Source organism: Marmota flaviventris, chromosome 1 (genome assembly GCF_047511675.1).
Source record: "Marmota flaviventris isolate mMarFla1 chromosome 1, mMarFla1.hap1, whole genome shotgun sequence".
Taxonomy (NCBI): domain Eukaryota; kingdom Metazoa; phylum Chordata; class Mammalia; order Rodentia; family Sciuridae; genus Marmota; species Marmota flaviventris.
Window position 1 is genome coordinate 96,506,353 of NC_092498.1, and position 14,640 is coordinate 96,520,992.

Here is a 14,640-nt window from a genome sequence, read left to right on the forward strand (position 1 = left end):
AGGGACATCTCAGAAAACCCAGGAGGTAGAGAAACAGAGGACAAATTTTGTTTTTACTTGCATGAGACAGGGAAACCCAAGAGACCAAGAGTCAGTGAACATGGCCAGGCAGGATCAGGGAGTAAGAGACCTTTTTGTGCAGGATCTTGCTTAGCACACAGGGCTGTGCTGGTCCCAGGCTGCACAATAGTACATGCCCTCCTCACTCTTCCCCAGGTTCAGCACCAAAAGGGAACAGCTATTGCCATTGTTGTTGTTCAAGCCTGTGATTTTATCTGCTTTCAGAACTGAATCCCAATGCACATCCTTCCTGGACACGCCCATCCTGAGAAGGTTCTGGGGGGCTTGGCCCTCCTGCTGCCCGTACCAGTGGATGTAGCTGACCCTCATATGGACCAAGCACTGCAGAAAGACAGAGCTTCCCTTGTGTCCCAGGACCTGGGCTGGCTGCTCCAGTTGGATGAGTGAATGACCAGCTAGCTGCAAGGGAGAGAGCAGTGAGGTAGGGGTAAGTTTTCAGTCTCTGAAAACTTCACCACGAAAGAAGGTGGGGGACTTACCTGGAAACAGGAGAGCCCACAGGAGGGTGAGATAGCCCAGCATGGCTCTATGTTGTGACTAGGGTGACAGTGGCCAGGGTGAATGCTTGTGTCAAACTGCTGCCAAGAGCCACAGCTTGGTGGTGACGGTGGTGGTAGGGAGCGGGGTAGGGCGGGAAGCAGCAGCTCAGGCCCTAATTGGTAATTGGCGAAAGAAATGGGGAAGAGGGGAAGACAGAGGACAGACAGAAAAATAACCACAAGGTGAAGGGAGGGAGGTTGAGTGGTTGGATTTCTGAGAAACACTTAGAGAACATTGGCAGAATAATAAAAACAACAACACAACGGGGATTGCTGGGGACACCTGCATTCTAGCACCTTAAGTATTGATTTATGGCCATTGTTTATTAAATCATGAAAATAATCCAGTGTTACCCAAATTATTACTTTCAGATTAGAAGTGTAGAAAGTGAGGCTGTTATTTTTAGGAACTTGTCAAAAGCTGGACACCTGAGGGAATGAGGATGGAACATGAAGATAGGTCTGGCTGGAGACCAAGTAGACACTTTACCCTCATAGAACCATGAGTGTGCTGCTTACTTTGGAGGAAGAGACAAACACTGAAAGGCAAACTCTGCCAAATACACATGCTTCCCTTCAGTGTTGTCACTGGAGCTTGTCACCCAGAGGTCCTGTGGAAGAATTTCAGTCCCTTAAAGAGCACAACAGCTCTGTTGTTTCTCTTCCTTTTCTTCCTCCATGGTGAGGGACATCATGGGTTGCCAGAGGACTGACTAAAAGGGATCATGTGAGCAATGCATTTGCCACAGTCTCAGATGCATAGAAAATATGCAAGGATATGAGGTATTATTAGTCCGCCTCACCCTGGATGGAGTTCAGTAGATGTTCTCCGTTCTCTGGAGACTTGGTGTGAAATAGAAATGATGGTTTTAGAGGTGTGTGTGTGTGTGTGTGTGTGTGTGTGTGTGAGCGCACGCGCGCACACGTGCATGTGCATATGAGAAGGAAGAAGCCTACATTGGACCAAGGACCAGAACCTAGAGGCAGGCCCAGGTCACTCCAGGATCATGAGATTCCTAGATGTTGGGAAGAACATCGAAGGGGTCACACATCTGCATTGAAGCTTGGAGAAACAGACCTGGCTTTGACTCCAGGGGAAATGGAAGTCTATTTTCAGTTACGCTAATTACACCTAAGGATCTTCTAAGTAGTCAGGCAGATGGCCATGAGGGAAGGCGGTGGGCATGGCAGGAAAGGGGGCTTGGCCCTAAGGGAAGTTATGGGTCTTTGAGGTTCCACGCCAGATCCGGCTCCTGAGCTCCTCTTCTGTGGTAGAGCCAGGCTTGCTCAGTGCAACCAAAGTTTCCAGTGTCCCCAGAACCAGGCTTCAGGTTGTACGGAGTTGGTGACCTGCTCGTCAAACATAAAGGAAATAGAAAATTTTGAAGAATGATATTTTGGTACCCCTATATATACCCTCTCTCGACATCTAGTACTGCTATAGTTAAGAGTTAGGAAGTGACAGCTATGCCATCTCCACATGAAAAACAGTTAGAAAGAGTCACAGTGGAGACCATGAGCAATGTGGTGGTGGGAAAATGGCCAAATCACTTGCTTTCTATTTTTATTTTTTTTCCAGCTTTTCAACAGTAAGATGACATTATTGGGGGGTTGTGTTTGTAACCACTATTTTATGAAAATAAATTTTATTTTGTGTTGTCAACACTCAAAATTTTGTCTCTCAGTTGTTATTGTGACCATTTTAATCAGCTACTGCTCATTAAAACTTGAAAATCATTTGCAATTGACAAAAATAAATTTTAATAAAATCACCCATAAATCTGCAGCCCCTTACTCTTGTGGGTTAAAAAGCCACTTATATTTTGGGTGACATTTTTTTTTTTTGGTGCACTTTTCTTCCTAGTACAGTGCATCTGTGATCCTTTTCCAATGGACCAACAGGTTATAGTTATCTAAATTACAAGTTGAAACAAATAGTATGGAGAAATTCTTGGGGCAAGACACAGTCAAAAGGAGACAGAGGTGGCACTAGAAATTTGGCTCAGTTGGAAGAGTGCTTGCCTGGTACACACAAGGCCATGAGTTTGATTGTCATTCTGGCGGGGAGGGGAAATAGGAGAGAAATAAGTCAAAAGTGTGCTCTTTCAGCCCTCAGTAGGGATTTGGAATTTCAAATCTAAACTGTCGTGGTCTTCAGAAAAAAAGGAATAAGAGGTTGTGTGAGAGAACATTATACCCTGCCATCTAGTATCCTCTGACAGCTTCCTCCAGAGGAAAACACTCTGGTGGATCAGACTCAGCCAGCCTGGGATGGCCAATTAGAGGGTGGTGAGAGTGAGTCCAGACTCATCAGATTCTGAATGAAGATCCAGCTGCTGCTGCTGTGGGTGGGGCCTTGTGACCTGAGTCCTGAATCTCCTGCCTGTTGTATTTGACCCAGGATGTCAGGCTTCTGGCCGTTCTAGGATCTGAGAATGAACCTAATTTGACTTCATCTTTCAGCCCGATAGAATAAATTGGATGTGCATGTGATGACAATTACTAATAAAATGGCCAAGTCTGGGAAACCCCAGAGGAAAGCCACTGATATATACAGATGAGTAGAACATAAAGATAAAATTTTACTTTAATTTCAGTTGATATTTTTATAGCACTTTGTTGAATAAAAATGTCTCTAAAAGAACAATTTGTGTCATATTGAAATTATAAAGTTCCTTCTCAGCTTTATTGAGGTATAACACAAATAAAAACTGTGCACATTCAATGTATGAAATGAGACATTTTGATGTGTGTATGCATGGTGAAATGAAAGCCTTCCTGGGTGGTGCTGGAGGATTGATAGCACAATGTTATTTGAATGGCATTGATTTATTGTAGGAATAATAATCAGAACTTATCAATCATTTGGTTTAATCCTTTCATTTGTCAGATGAGAGAACAAAAATCCAGAGAAGTTGAGTGCATCCACATCTCATGCTGGGTGATGCTCAAGGAGAAGTAGAAGGTGAAGTGCCCATTGGCTCTAGGGTTCATCCCTGCCACAATACAACACTTAACATCGTTCCTGTGCCAGCCCTCCAATTGATTTAGGTGCTAAGTATTGACAATGCTGTTTCCCAACAATTGCTCACTCTACTGCCACATGAGATTAATCCCTGGGGCAAGAACTGAAAAGCTGGACACCAGAGTAATCTTCTCAATTTAGCTTTTCGATCATTGTGTGGAAAAATCTCCAGAATCTTTCACCTTTGAAATCTTTTGCCAAATAATTTGTGCATTCTTCAGTGGAGATAGTCAGATTCCTAAACTTCCCATCTCTAATGATATTGTCTTTTTAGAAACAATTGTAAATAACTCATGTGAGCCACAAATTCAATGTTTTCTAGTTGCTACATTAAAAACTACAAAGAAATGGGAACATTAATATTATTGCTGTTTAGTCCAAGATAGCCACAATATAACTCTTTAAGAAGTCAACCCATACAAATTTATCAATGAATTATTTCACTTTTTTTCCCATGAGATCTTCAAAAGTTTTAGACCTACAGCCCATCTCAACATGGACTCTTGCAGCACTTAACTTTCAAGTGCTCGATAACCACATGGGCCCAGTGGCATCTGTACAGATCAACACTGCTCATCCTCCAAATATTTCAGAAATGCTGGACAGGAGGCCCTCCGTGGATTTCTCACGGAGTCTGTGCCAGCCTGAACACTCACCTCTCTTTAGCTTTATACTCTTATCTGTAGTGGGAATACTGAGGGGCATCTGGGAAAGAACAGGAGATGGAAACATAGGGAATGGAGTTTTTCTCTCATGCAACAGGCAAATTCGAAAGATCAAGAGTCAGTGAACATGTCCAAGGCCTGGCAGGACTGGGAAGCAAAATATATTTTTGGCTGGGCATGGGAGTGCACACCTGTAATCCCAGTAGCTTGGGAGGCTGAGGCAGGAGGACAGTGAGTTCAAAACTAGCCTCAGCAACTCAGCAAGGCCCTAGGTGTTTTGACAAGACCTTGTCTCAAAGTAAACAATAAAAATGCTGAAGGTGTAGCTCAGTAACTAAGTGCCGCTGAGTTTAATCCCTGCCACCAAACAGTTCAAACAGAGAGACATTCTTGTACAGGGTCTGAGTTGGCACACAGGGCTGTACTTGTCCCCAGAGCCCACAATAGTACATGTCCTCATCATCCTTCTCCACCTCCAATGCTGACAGGTAACAACTACTGCCATCCTTGGTATTCAGGGCTATGATTTTATCTTTTTTGGGGGGTGTGCACATTCCTTCTGAACATGGTCAGCCAGAGGAGCCTCTGGAGAACATTCTTCTCCTGCTACCGGTACCAGTAGATGTAGATGATCCTGGTGTGGACCGCTGAAGAAAGACCAAGCTTCCACTGTGTCCCAGGACCATGTTGGCTGCTCCATCATGATGAGGGACTGGTCAGCTGCGAGGTAGAGAGTGGTGCAGCAGGGACAGATCCAAGCCTGGCAGTCTTTGTAGACTCTCTTTGTAGAGTAAGAGGTGGGGGACTTACCTGGAATGGGAATTTCCAGAGGGCAAGACAATCTGTCATGGCTCTGCATCCTGAACAGGAGAAGAGGAACCCATGGTGAACACTGATCTCAGACTATTGGCATGAGCCACATCCTGGTGGTTGGTACAGGTCACATTAGGGTGTGAGCTGCTGCTTTCCTGGAACAAGGAGGTAATTGGAGAGAGAAACAGGGAAGACAAGAAGAGGCCCAGACAGTAGAAAGACAGATCTGACCACAAGGTGAAGGAAGGGAGGCTGAATAGTTACGGGGTCTCAGAAATGCTTAGAAATTGCTGCTGCAATGATAATATCAATAATGGAAAGCACTGGTGGGCCACCTCCTCCACAGTAACACCCAAATAGTTGTGCAGGGGCTCAGGCAGCACCATGATTGGCTCATGGGTTTTGTTTTATTAGATCTTGAAAATAACCCAGTGGTATAAATAGTATTATCCTCAATTTAGAAAAGTGCAAAGTGTTGCTGTCATTTAAGTAATGTGTCAACATCTGAACACATAAATAGCATGAGGGTTGGGATTTGAAGTCAGGTTGACTGTACCCAAATCCCCTTCTTCTTTGGGACAATCTATACTAATAAGGCCACCAGCATGCTGGTTACAAAGGAGGAAGGGATAAGCATAGGAAAGCAATCCCTGCCAAGAAACGCACACTCCTTATCTAAACATGTCACCCAGAGGTTCTGATCAAGATTTTCACTCCTCTGAAATAGCAGGAGACTAACCTGTAAAAATTATTTTGCCCCCTTTTCTTCTCCGAAAAGGAACCTCAAGGTGTTGCATGAAATAATTGGGATCCTGTGACCAAACCACATAGACCAGCAGCAGCAGATGGCATGGAAAACACTCAAGAAATGTGAAGTTTTATTGTGTCATCTCAAAACAGGACAGGTTGAAATAGATAATCTCTTAGAACCAGATAAAGTAAAAATTATAGAGATGACAATTTGAAAGAACTGTGTGTGTATGTGTGAAGGAAGAAACCTCTGTTGGATCAAGGGACATTGAAGACCTGGAGATAGGATCAAGTCACCCTATGCCAGTTCTGGGGAATTCAGAAATGGAGAAGACAGCTAAGGGGCACATTTCAATGGAGTCCTGTAGATCTCACTGGTCTCTCTCCTTTGTCATTGGCAGTGTTAGGGTACTGAGTTCTTGTCAATCCTTGCGAACTGATGGAAAGATTTTATGAGAGTGAAGCCTGAGTTGACTCTGAATCAATCTGGATGTTACAAACAAGCCCTTCTCAAACTCTTCCTCAGGGGAAGCCAGGGGAAACAGGTGGCCTACCTCTATTTTACCTCTCTTAATGTATTCTATGTGCCTGAGGAGATTGGATTCTCCTACTTATTCTTCCCACCTTAAGGGATTTTTCTGAGGTTAATTTTCATTATTTGTCCATCTACAAGGATCACTATACTCCCAATAATCCTCTCCTCCTCCACAGATTTAATAGTTTTCAAGAGGCTCATAGATATTTGTTTTAAACAAAACTTACTTTTTAGGAAATTTGTAGGAACGTGTTTAAAAGGTAAAGTTCAAAACATTGGTATATTATTTTCTAAATGTCATATATGAAGTTTATGTGTGATGCTTTGTGTTTCAGATGCCATCATCTTAGGGATATAGTCGTATTCCTTTTAAAGTGAAAAATAAAATGCCAATTGGCATCATTAACAATTAATAGTTTGCAAGTGGTTTAAAGTAATACAACTGGAGAAGATAATATAATATATAAAAGTATTGGAAAGAAAAAAATATATATCATATCATCTTAAAATGATAATTAGAAAATCTGAGACTATCAAAAACATTGGAGATATAAAGATAATGGTAATTTACATAAGCACTAATAACTTTCTTATATATTAAAAATAGACATTTAGAAAATGCAAAGACCAAATACTTCATTTACTACAACAAAAGCAATAATAAACCAGAAGCAATATTAGAAGAATATATATAGCATCTACATGGACGTAACTATAAAAATCTACTGAAGGGTAAAAAAGAATATGTATGTTTGTGTGTTTGTGTGTGTTGCATGTGTCAAAATAAAATACACATGCTGCATACACACAAATTGTTCATGAATTATATAGAAGACATCGATGACTTTTGTTTTGATTTTTTAAACAATTTTTAAACCACAATTTTTAAACCAGTATCTTTCTTCTCTGGGAAACTCTTCAGCCCTCACCCTCTATGGTTCTGATGAAGATCCCTATCCACCAGAGGGGCACTCCACCAATTGGAGCCCATAATAGTCCCTTGGCCTCCTGGTCACCCTAATGATCCCAGGGCCAATCAAACATCCAAGTCTGTTGATTACAGTACACACAGAGGAGACTAAAGGAAGTCGTCTCAGTTGGCCTGGGTAAGCCATCATCTGTATGTTGGGTCTCTAGATATGACTGTAGACACATTTCTTGACACATAGAGCAGCCTTAGAGAATGAGGGTGTCACACAGGTAAAAGCTGAGATAGGACAGAAAGAAAAGGGGAAGGAAGTGGTATGATACTTTCAAGTGCCAGGATTTTTTCAAGCACCAGGCTTTTTTTTAATGAAATTTTGAGTAAAAATTTTATGATATTTTTACACTGGGTATACCATGTACTCATTAATATAAGTAAACTAAAGTCTTATACATTCACACGAGTAAATAAAGCATTTGGCAGAGAAAAATTTTTAAGGTTATACATATGTAAATCCTATTTTATAAAATTTTAAAATATGATGCATACTATATAATTATTTTTGGATACATATATTTGCAGCATATATGAGATACTTGACACCAAATTCAGGTGTAATAGTTACCCCTGGGGAAAGATGGGGAAGGAACAGTGTTTTAGTCAACTTTTTCACTGCTGTGATTAAAAGGATTTGACCAAATAATTTAGGGGAGGAAAAGTTTATTTCAGGGCTCATGGTTTCAGAGGTCTCAATCCATAGACAGTAGGCTGTATTCCATGGGTCTGTAAGGGAGGCAGGACTTCATGGTGGAAGAGTATAGCAGAGGGAAGCAACTCACATCATTATCGGAAGGCAGAGAAAGAAAAACTCCACACTCCAGATAAAAATATATACCCCAAACCCACACCCCAATTCCCACCTCCTCCAACCACACCCTACCACTTCAATTACCATTCAATTAACCCCTATCAGGTGATTACTTCACTAATTGGGTTAAGACTCTTACAACTCAATTATTTCTTCTTTGAACCTTCTTGCATTGTCTCACACATGAGCTTTTGGAAGACATTTCACATCCAAACCATAACAAATGGAATGGGAACATATACCCCAGGCATTCAACTACTTGTATAATATTTTATTCCCTACAATGAAAACACCTGAGGCAAATGTGGCAAAATTTTAAGAGTAAGCAAAACCGAATGATGAGTACCTCGATGTTATTATTTTATTCTCTTTCTGTATGCTTGAGATCTTTATTACTTTTAAAAGATAAATGTGCAAATAAAATAATTATTCTGAAAAGTAAGGCATAAGAAGGAATTCACAAAATATAAATTATGTGTTCACTGTATTATGATAAAAAGTAAGGTTCAAGCAAGGGAATGAAGATAGATGTTTCAAATATTATATAAAATAGAACCAAATGGAAATTAAGAATCTAACAACATAGAATAAAATTATATGAAGCAATAATTCTCAAACTTTATAGATAAATTCATAAATATTCCATTTGAATGAGAAAGTTACAGAAGATTTAACATCATACAGAAGATTTAACAACAGTTAATATAGTTAGTAATTTGATAGAATGAATAGAAATAGAAACCTACTCCCCCAAAATAGAGATTTTTATACTTATTAATAGTAGTTACTATATTGAAAATATGCTTACCAAAAAAAAAACAGGAAGGAAGAAAGAAAGGAAAAGCAAATATAAAATAAAATCTCCAAAGTGAAAAAATATACGCTGATTCAACAGAGTATATAACCAAGCTTGTACCATAATACCTGTATTTGGAAACAAAGGCCACAGTTAAGTAAATTTTTTGCAATGAAGCAGGATCTATAATAACAATTGTATAAGGAAAAAAATTTTATTTCAAAATGAGTTCTTTGGAGTTGAAAGGATTCTTAGAATTATATACATATCATATATAAACATATGTATCTTAAACAGAAGAAAAAAATGTCTAAAAATTAGTTTTCCAAATCCAACCCAAAAAGTTAAAAGAAAATAGCATAACCAAGTAAAATAGAAGGAAGAAAACAATAAGAAAAAATGAAATAGAAATTAAATATATAAATAAAATAAAATGCTGGTTCCTTGGAAAAATTACAAAAATGTTCTCATTGCTGGTAAAGTAGTGAAAGAAAAAATAGACAATATACAAATGGCACTAATAGCAGAAAAATAACTGGCAATATAAATATAGAAATTTAAATTCAAGATAAATTGAATTAATAACTTTATGCCAATTGTAGGGGAAGATAAGAAAACAAATAACCCAATCAATAAATGGGCCAAGGACCTAAACAGACACTTCTCAGAGGAGGACATACAAACAATCAAAAAGTACATGAAAAAATGCTCACCATCTCTAGCAGTCAGAGAAATGCAAATCAAAACCACCTTAAGATTCCATCTCACTCCAGTAAGATTGGCAGCCATTATGAAGTCAAACAACAACAAGTGCTGGCGAGGATGTGGGGAAAAGGGCACACTTGTACATACATTGCTGGTGGGACTGCAAATTGGTGCGGCCAATTTGGAAAGCAGTATGGAGATTCCTTGGAAAGCTGGGAATGGAACCACCATTTGACCCAGCTAGTGCCCTTCTCGGACTATTCCTTAAAGACCTTAAAAGAGTGTACTATAGGGATACTGCTACATCGATGTTCATAACAGCACAATTCACAATAGCTAGACTGTGGAACCAACCTAGATGCCCTTCAATAGTTGAATGGATAAAAAAAAAATGTGGCATTTATACACAATGGAGTATTACTCAGCACTAAAAAATGACAAAATCATGGCATTTGCAGGGAAATGGATGGCACTAGAGCAGATTATGCTAAGTGAAGCTAGCCAATCCCTAAAAAACAAATGCCAAATGTCTTCTTTGATATAAGGAGAGCAACTAAGAACAGAGTAGGGAGGAAGAGCATGAGAAGAAGATTAACATTAAACAAGGACGAGAGGTGGGAGGGAAAGGGAGAGAGAAGGGAAATTGTATGGAAATGGAAGGAGACCCCCATTGTTATACAAAATTACATATAAAAGGAAGTGAGGGGAAAGGAAAAAAAACAAGGGAGAGAAATGAACTACAGTAGATGGGGTAGAGAGAGAAGATGGTAGGGGAGGGGAGGAGAGAGGGGATAGTAGAGGATAGGAAAGGCAGCAGAATACAACAGACACTAGTACGGCAGTATGTAAAAACGTGGATGTATAACCAATGTGATTCTGCAATCTGTATATGGGGTAAAAATGGGAGTTCATAACCCACTTGAATCAAATGTATGAAATATGATATGTCAAAAGCTATGTAATGTTTTATTACATTTTTATTAAAAAATAAAAAAATAAATTAAAAAAAAATCACCTTCACCTTCTTAGCTTCATGACTGAATCCAAAAATTAAATCTAAGACAGATTAGCAGGAGAAAAGCATGAGAATTAATTACTAGAAGTTTCACAGGATGCAGAAGCCCTCCTAAGGAAATGAAGACAGAGAGGCAGTTAGAGCCCATCACCTCTGTGCTGTATTGGATGAAGATTAGAGTCTTGACATGTGATGAGGAGACAGGAGGGGTCTGGGAGGGTTAACTGGGTGGAGAAATAAGAAGGAGGATCAAGGTGAGTTTAACAAGGTTTGTACAGATTCCACAAGCTTTAAACTTTAACTTTCCATCCCCGATAGCAAGAATGTTGCCTGTTCTCCAGGGCATCCTTCACTTAGGAATTTCATCTTTGGCTCCTGAAAACCAGCACACAGATCAGAGTGGACTTCTTGCACTTGTTTTATTGCATGTCTTTAACCTGGCACAGTCTATAAAGAAACCTCTGCTGCTAGCTGTAATTCTAAAAGCAGGCAAAGACAATAAGGAAAAAGGAAAAGCATGGCCCATCTCACTTAATCATAGATGCAACACTTAATTAGCAGCATTGTTCATGATAGCATGAACAGGTTCAAGCCATCTTACAAATGCAAGGGTTGCCCAGCACTAGAAAATCTACACTTTAAAAAGGAAAAGACAAACTAAAAGCAGGGTGTATGACACGATTCAACACTGATTCATGATTAGAAAACATTCTAGCAAGTCCAAAATAGAACTAAATATGCAAATTTAAGAAAGGGCATCTTACAAAAGCTTTCAGTAAATATGATGAAATATTATAAGCTTTCTCATTAAATTTAGGAATAAAAAAGAGATGAGCATCATCATGACTGACATTAACATAGTCTGGGGAATCTGAACAGCCCAGGCAATATACAATTTTTCATATACAATTTGAGAGGAAATCAGTACTCAAAAAGTGCATGTTAGGGATAACTACAGATTTTGTTAAGAACCATAAATTGAAATCTGAATAAGTAGCAAGGGATATATACACATAGAAGTTCCAGCTGAGATCAGGACTAAGAGAAGGATGCTAGTCAACTTCATTTTTACTAAATATTGTACCAGAAGTCTCAACCAGGGCGTTAAAGTCACAGATTGGATACTATTTAAAGGGATTGTAAGGAAGAACTGAAGCTGCCTTCATTTTCAAATGAAGTAAATTTATAACAAAGAACCCCCCCCCAAAAAAAGGATCAATAAAATTAAGATCCATGAGATCCTACACACACACACACACACACACACACCACATGCACGCACACATACATATATATATCCTAAATATGTACCCTCACAGAATTGACTGCAGTTCTTTATAGTAGTAACAAATGGGGAGGGGGAAGGCATGGGAAAAATGTAGGAACTTTGATTGGGCAAAGGGGAGGGAGGGTGGTGAAGGTGCATGGGGGCAAGAAAGATAGTGAAATGAGATGGACATCATCACCCTAGGTACATGTATGGAGTGCTACACTCTAGCACATATGATGTGATGCTACATTGTGTACAACCAGAGAAATGAGAAGTTATGCTGCAGTTGTGTACAATGACTCAAAATGCATTCTGCAGTCATATATGCCTAATTAAAATAAATTCATAAATAGAAAAATGAAATTTTAGAACATGAATTTTAAAATTGCTACAAATCAATATCTTCTGATAATCATAGTGAGGCCCTCAAACAACAGTATTGTTCTTTCTCCTCTTATCTCAATTAGTTGTAGATCCTTAAAAGAGGTCTAGCAGAGTAGCTATCATCATTTCCCTGAATAAAATTTTTAAGTTAAATATATGCCATTCATAATGTGATTATTCTCTCAAAGAGTTCTTCAGCTTCAATCCTTGAGCAAAAATAATAATTGTAGAAGTAAATAATTGTACTCCAGTTAATGAATTAATGTGTTTATGTAGGAGGATAATAGTGGAAAGGAGTTTTAGCTTCATTCACTTTAAAGAGAGCAGATCTGGGCTGGGGATGTGGCTCAAGCGGTAGCGCGCTCGCCTGGCATGCGTGTGGCCCAGGTTCGATCCTCAGCACCATATACAAACAAAGATGTTGTGTCCACTGAAAACTAAAAAATAAATATTAAATCTCTCTCTCTCTCTCTCTCTCTCTCTCTCTCTCTCTCTCTCTCTCTTTAAAAAATAAAAATAAAAAAAGAGAGCAGATCTGGCTTTGGGATGCACTTCAACAGACAGTGTATCAAGTAAGACTTATGAAAGGGAATTGATTGATACAGAGCTCTTGTTTTAGGAGCCCAATCAAATAACCCAAAATGGAGTCACTCAGGCTAATATTTAGATGCCACCAAACTAAACCCAAACTCTTTACTCATTCAATAGGATCATCTAATAAATCATGAGAGAGGTAATAGCCAGAGACCTAAACAAGCCAGTTTGCAAACATAACAAAATAAACAACCAGGAAATCATAGCCACCAATCACCCAGGGCCCAGTCAACCCTAGGTAGCATGGTAAGGAAGTCCCTCCATTTTAACCCATACCAGGAATGTGTGAGTAAGAAAGATGTTGCCAATCTGCTCTTTGCACTATTGCTCTCTCCTTGTTATTCCTCAGGCTTTCCTGAAATCACCAACAGTGGTCACAATTCAGTGGAGCTCCCACCTATTTTGCAGACTGGATGCTATCTGGTTTATGAATCATTAACAAATGACACATTTTTTGATTTCTTTAAGTTATGTTTTTTCATTGGGTAAGTAGATAAAATGTTTTCACTTTTTTCCTACATTATCATTCATACCAATAATACCATAGTTGATTATGGGGAGGGAAATATCAGTTTGTTCAAAAGATAATAAATATGACCATCAGCATGAAGTATTCATGAAACCCAAATTTATCATCACCTTATTACTTATAAACTTAAGTAAGGTTATGAGCATCATTCCCAGCCATTATCCAGAGATCATGATTGGATAAATGATTAAATACAAATATAATGGTCCCCTAAACCTAAACTATGATGGTCTCCTAAATGTCTCCCATAATCTATCAACCCTAGGTGACCTTGTCTATCCTAGACAGCAAATTGAATGGGACGTCATCAGTCCCTGGAAGAGCTGAAAGAAATGATGCTGTCAACCAGACTACTTGGCCAAGTTTTGGTGATAGTAGAATGTCCTGTGGATATGATTTCTATCAGGATAAAGCTAATGAGAGGGGAGTAGCACATACATTTTGGGGTTAGATTTTGGTCTCAGAGTTTCACTTTGTTCAGCAAACAGTGAGGCCGGCAGCAGGAAGTGAGATGGAGGCTGGTCTTTTTTGTGTCTCATGTGCAGCCACAAGTAACATTTCGTGTACTGTACAGAGCAGATTTGAATCACTGTGACAGGCACTCCAGTAAGCACAGTAATACTCAGCAGAATCACTCTCTTCCAGATTTCGCACTATGAATTTAGATCTCTGGCCTGTGCCTTCATACACATGGTATTTCACTGGATCGAGTCCTGAGTCCATCACAATCTTGGAATTGTAAAAATCATGGTAGAGAAGGTGTTGTGGGGCCTTCCCCTCCTTGAGTTGGTACCAGTGGATGAAATTTCTTTCTTCAGCAAAATCACAAGTAATTACTGCAGTGGACCCAGTTGTTCTCTTGAGTGACATCATTCTCCCTTCCAAACTGGAAGATGTTTGACTGCCTGAAATGGTAACAATAAAAATTAATGACAAAGAGGTAATGGAATTCTTTGTTGTGGCTTCTTTTGGGGAAAACTACGCCCCATGATCATCTGTGCCACATACTTACCAGGAGGCAGGATGGCTAGAAGTAGGGCTAGAGCCCACAGCATGCCTTCTTCCCTGGGGCTTTCAAGGAAAAGGACCAGATGATAAGACGAGAAGAAAAACCTTTCAAAACTCAAATCCTACTCAAAATGGAAG

At 39.4% G+C, this 14,640-nt stretch overlaps 1 long non-coding RNA gene across 1 annotated transcript in view; it reads left to right on the forward strand.

The window, feature by feature from the left end:
* LOC114096210 (uncharacterized) overlaps window positions 1-14,227 on the forward strand; it is a 38,545-nt gene extending 24,318 nt beyond the window's left edge. The window contains exons 3-4 of the long non-coding RNA XR_004618457.2: window positions 13,315-13,450; window positions 14,140-14,227. This is a non-coding gene — a long non-coding RNA (uncharacterized lncRNA). The remainder of the gene's footprint in view (window positions 1-13,314; window positions 13,451-14,139) is intronic.
* The last annotated feature ends 413 nt before the right edge of the window (window positions 14,228-14,640 follow it).